This window comes from Eurytemora carolleeae, unplaced genomic scaffold (genome assembly GCF_000591075.1).
Source record: "Eurytemora carolleeae unplaced genomic scaffold, Eaff_2.0 scaffold287, whole genome shotgun sequence".
NCBI lineage: Eukaryota > Metazoa > Arthropoda > Copepoda > Calanoida > Temoridae > Eurytemora > Eurytemora carolleeae.
Window position 1 is genome coordinate 52568 of NW_019396221.1, and position 6004 is coordinate 58571.

The window sequence follows — 6004 nt, forward strand, 5'->3', positions numbered from 1 at the left end:
AGAGAGAGAGAGAGAGAGACTACGTGAGCTAATTTAGATAAGAACCTAATGATGATGGATTATCAAGATATGATTCAAACCTTTTAATTTGACAAATTACATCTTTTAAACTCAGATTAGAAAATAAAATGGAGAAGAAAGAAAAACATAATAAAAGAAAAAAGAGAATACAGGAAAACCACAAAACCTAAAAATTCAATATTATTATTTAAGGAATTGAATTTTTGCAACAAAATTTTCTAATTGTTTTATGCTTGCAACTCAATATCGAAGACCCTTGATATTTTAAACTATGAATTCTGTTAGATTAAACAGTTTAAGCTTGAAATATCAAATTTTTACACCATTAGGTTACAGAAACATAGCGATTAGAAAATTTTAATTTGTGACAAAAACTCAATTCCTTTAGGGACAAACTTAAATTCAATCTATATGAAACAGCAAAAAAAATGTCGGGGAAGATTTTAGATTTGATTTCATTAAATAAATCTTAAACTTTATAATTTCTATAAAGTGAAAAAAAAAACTTCCTGGTTATGAAAAATCTAAACAATACTTAAATTCTATAAAGAGCAGGAAAATGTTTTTTTGGCTTTTACTATATTCAGCTTATATATATACCCAAAAGGGCATGGAGTAGAGAAGGAAATAACTAAATGTATCTTTATTTTACGCAATCATATCTTTGCTATACACACTATGAAATTAGTTTTCTTCGATTATTTAATAAAGGAAATAAATTCAATGATATCTAGAATAATTTTAAGAAAACATGAAAACAGAAAGCAGATATAGAAGGAAGAGGAAGAAAAACATGAAAACAGAAAGCAGATATAGAAGGAAGAGAAAGAAAACATAATAACAGAAAGCAAAGATAGAAGAAAGAGAAAGAAAAACATAATAACAGAAAGCAGATATAGAAGGAAGAGAAAGAAAACATAATAACAGAAAGCAGGGATAGAAGGAGAGAAAGAAAAATGTAAAAACAGAAAGCGGAGATAGAAGGGAGAGAAAGTAAACATGAAAACAGAAAGCAAAGATAGAAGAAAGAGAAAGAAAAACATAATAACAGAAAGCAGATAGAGAAGGGAGAGAAAGAAAACATGCAAACAGAAAGAAGAGATAGAAAGAAGAGAAAGAAAAACGAACACAGAAAGCAGAGATAGGAGGAAGAAAAAGAAAACATGAAAACAGAAAGCAGGGATAGAAGGAGAGAAAGAAAAATATAAAAACAGAAAGCAGAGATAGAAGGGAGAGAAAGGAAACATGAAAACAGAAAGCAGATAGTGAAGGAAGAGAAAGGAAAGCATGAAAACAGAAAGCAGGAATAGAAGGGAGAGAAAGAAAACATGAAAACAGAAAGCAGAGATAGAAGGAAGAGAAAGGAAACATGAAAACAGAAAGCAGATAGTGAAGGAAAAAAAGGAAAGCATGAAAACATAAAGCAGGAATAGAAGGGAGAGAAAATAAACATGAAAACAGAAAGCAGAGATAGAAGGAAGAGAAAGGAAACATGAAAACAGAAAGCAGGGATAGAAGGAAGAGAAAGCGGGAAAAGAACGAAGAGAAAGAAAAAATGGAAATATAGTAAGGTTTGTCCGGACTGCATCGTTAATATTCAAAAACATAAAAAAGTACTTACTTTACTATATATCTATATGCTTTAATATTGAGAACGTATAGGCCATCAAACATACAAAAATACATTCCATTGAATTTAACCCTTAATTTGATACAGCTTCTCATATCTTTAATCAGAAGAAGAATGGGGGGGGGGGTTTTGTGACAAATTTAGCCCCCCCCCCCCCACACACTTATCCTCAGTCAATTCCATCAATTATACTAAAGCCGACAAACGTTCAGTGTCACAGTGATCAGAGTATAGTTGGAAAAAGGCCTGATATCTCGAGATACCTGGAGATAATACCAATCCAGGGATCATTAACATCCAATAGGGGAGAGGAAAAAGGGGCGGGGGTATAATGAATATTATAAATAAAGTGTATTTTCAAATTTAAAATATTTTTCTGTTCGTCCCTGTAAATCGGTTGAATGGTCGGATGGATACCGAGACTAAAGAAAATCATTTAGATTTGAATAGTTTCTGATGATTTCAACTTTTTATTGGATAATCAAACCATACAGGGAGACAAATATCAATTTGTCTCATCCTTGTCATAATTTATCCTACTCAGACAAACTAAATTCATAATAAAATAAAAATAAATAAAAATGCGTAAATCTGATTTTTTATGAAACAGATATCTTTTATACTTAACGTACATATTTGTTTTAAACAAGTAAGAATGGCCGCGATTTGCAAATATGTATTCATCTTAGACAACCATATTAAAAATTCATTTGAATTTCACGGTATGGTGATTATACTGCCGAGATATAGAATTGACTAGAACATAAACATTCAACAACGTTGGTTGGTATCGAGGATATATATATTTCTTTGGTTTTCAAAACTGTTATCATGATCATATCCGTACACTATAGAATCCTGATACTAGAGTAAACCAGGAGTAATCATATCCTGATCCCAGAGTAAACCAGGAGTAATCATATCCTGATCCTAGAGTAAACTAGTAGTAATCGTATCCTGATCCTACAGTAAACCAGGAGTAATCATATCCTGATCCTAGAGTAAACCAGGGGTAATCATATCCTGATTCTAGAGTATACCAGTAGTAATCATTTCCTGATCCTAGAGTAAACTAGGAGTAATCATATCCTGATCCTAGAGTAAACCAGGGGTAATCATATCCTGATTTTAGAGTATACCAGGAGTAATCATATCCTGATCCTAGAGTAAACTAGGAGTAATCATATCCTTATCCTAGAGTATACCAGGAGTAATCATATCCTGATCCTAGAGTAAACCAGGAGTAATCATATCCTGATCCTAGAGTAAACCAGGGGTAATCATATCCTTATTCTAGAGTATACCAGAAGTAATCATATCCTGATCCTAGAGTAAACTAGGAGTAATCATATCCTGATCCTAGAGTAAACCAGGGGTAATCATATCCTGATTTTAGAGTATACCAGGAGTAATCATATCCTGATCCTAGAGTAAAGGAGTAATCATATCCTGATCCTAGAGTAAACTAGGAGTAATCATATCCTGATCCTAGAGTAAACCAGGAGTAATCATATCCTGATCCTAGAGTAAACCAGGGGTAATCATATCCTTATTCTAGAGTATACCAGAAGTAATCATATCCTGATCCTAGAGTAAACTAGAAGTAATCATATCCTGATCCTAGAGTAAACTAGGAGTAATCATATCCTGATCCTGAAGTACACTTGGAGTAATCATATCCTGATCCTAAAGTACACTTGGAGTAATCATATCCTGATTCTAGAGTATACCAGGAGTAATCATATCCTGATCCTAGAGTAAACCAGGAGTAATCATATCCTGATCCTAGAGTATACCAGGAGTAATCATATCCTGATCCTAGAGTATACCAGGAGTAATCATATCCTGATCCTAGAGTAAACTAGGAGTAATCATATCCTGATCCTAGAGTAAACTAGGAGTAATCGTATCCTGATTCTAGAGTAAACTAGGAGTGATCATATCCTGATCCTAAAGTTACATCAAAATGATAATCAAATCTCTCGATCTTAACTATTTTTACTTGTCCGTTCCATCAGGTCTTTGGTGAACTGTATTGTAAATAAAGATTAAAAACAAAAACACGATACATTTGGTTTTAGATATTTTTGACATTTTCAAAAAACATTTCTATGCTTTTCAAACACAAGAAATGTTGATATTTTAAAATGCTAAGAATTCCTTTTTATCTGTTTGGTTGGTCCGGGGGGTGGGGGGGAGAGGATGGACACCCAGGTCGTTTTGTATATTCAAACTAAATATGTAATATTTGAGAAATCAACAATTTATTTTCTGAAAATATGGTGGTCCGGGACTAAAAGAGAGAAGAACTATTGGTTAAAAAATAGATGGAAAGAAGAAGAATGAGAAATTAGCCAAAGAGAAAAAGAAACGTTATTTTAAAAACGAATTAAAAAAGGAAAGTGGAAAAATAGTTTGAAACATGGTTGAAAGTTTGGTGAAAAGAAGAGGAGGTAGGACTGGATAGGAAGGACGATATAGAGGAGGGAGGACGGTATAGGAAGGACGGTATAGAGGAGGGAGGATGGGATAGGAAGGACGGTATAGAGGAAGGAGGATGGAATAGGAAGGACGGTATTGAGGAGGTAGGACGGGATAGGAAGGACGATATAGAGGAGGGAGGACGGTATAGGAAGGACGGTATAGAGTAGGGAGGATGGGATAGGAAGGACGGTATTGAGGAGGTAGGACGGGATAGGAAGGACGATATAGAGGAGGGAGGACGGTATAGAGGAGGGAGGACGGTATAGAGGGGGGCGGGATAGAGTTGGGAGGAAAATATCAGTGAGAGGCCAACAAGATTCGTAAAATTCTAAAACCGTGGCGTAGTCGGAATTATTAAATTTTTGTAAACCCTAACAAAGAGGATCAAAAATCACGCATCTAATATTGATCGGAGGGTGTACCAATAATAATGTAATAAAATGTTTTCTGACATGATTATATTTTTTTAATATTATACCGTTACAACTATAGTTATGCTTGTATTCGACAATTTGTTATGATATTTTTTTTGAAAACTAATTCGCACTATACAGGGTTACCCAAAAGAATAAGACTTTATAAATGGCTAAACTTCTAACCGGAAAAGAGAATATCTTTGAACGAACCCCTCGAGTTTGGGTCTATACATTTTTTGTAAATTTTAATGTAATTAGAATAAAATCTTACGTATGAAATAATATTATCTATTTGTTTAAAATTAGTAAAGTTATGAATTTTAATTCTTTTTCCGTTAGCTAAGTAAAGGTGGTCGTATCCATCGCAGTTGAAGTATAAGGCTTGTACAGTGTACAGTGCGATAATATCTTTTGTACAGTGCGATAATAGCTTTATATTTTTTTGTTTGTTTAAAAATCTTGAATTTAAACCGAAAACAAATAAAAAAGAAAAAAATCACAACAAAAACTAAATTTCCCAAACGATAACACAAGACAGTTGGATATATAAATTCATTTAATTCAAATTTATATAAATGTTCGATTTCTTTTATTGAAATCCGCGAAATAAAAAGGGAAACTTGCTTTGCCGGTATAAAATGTTACTTATTTGCCTGGGAACAAATAAAAAACTTTTTATACCTTAGATCATGAAATTATGAGTAAAAATGCGGGATAAAAATTATCTCAAAATTGAATAGAATATACTTTAGTTAGGTAAAATCCAACAATTCGATTGTTTTTAGTAAGATACTGCGTAAATAAATGCTATCGGTTCGATGCGCGTATGAATAGCGTCAATATACAAAAAAGTAGTTAAAAGTCGGACAGATGATGTTTTATTGACAAAAGAATGAAATTAAAAAACGATAAATTTTGGTGGTAAAGTGTGGCCGGGGTGGGGGGGGGGGGGGAATTCAGAATTAGCAAAAAAAGCTTGAAAAAGCGAACAGTGAAGGCCGCATTGTTATTTAACTTAACTTATTCACCTACCATCCCCACCCCTCCCCCATCCCGACTCAATTTTATGTTGATCTGTTCCCAGGTTTGGAATGATAGATTACAGGCTAGTTTCTGTCATATTAGAACTAATTAAATAGCAGGAAACCAATGGGATAATTAACAAACAATTATCACCCCCCCCCCTGTCTTAGTTGACAATTGAATAAATAAAAACAATAATAATATTTTGATCAATCAAAATTATATTTCGAGAAAAATAACAACTAATAAAAGAAGATTGGGAGAAGAACAAGGGGGATTGGGAGAAGAACAAGGGGGATTGGGAGAATAAAAAGGGAAATGTGAGAAGAACAAGGGGGTTTGGGAGAAAGACAAGAGGGATTGGGAGAAGAACAAGGGGTATTGGGAGAAGAGTAGGTTGTTAAAAGCAGGAGTAATCATATCCTGATCC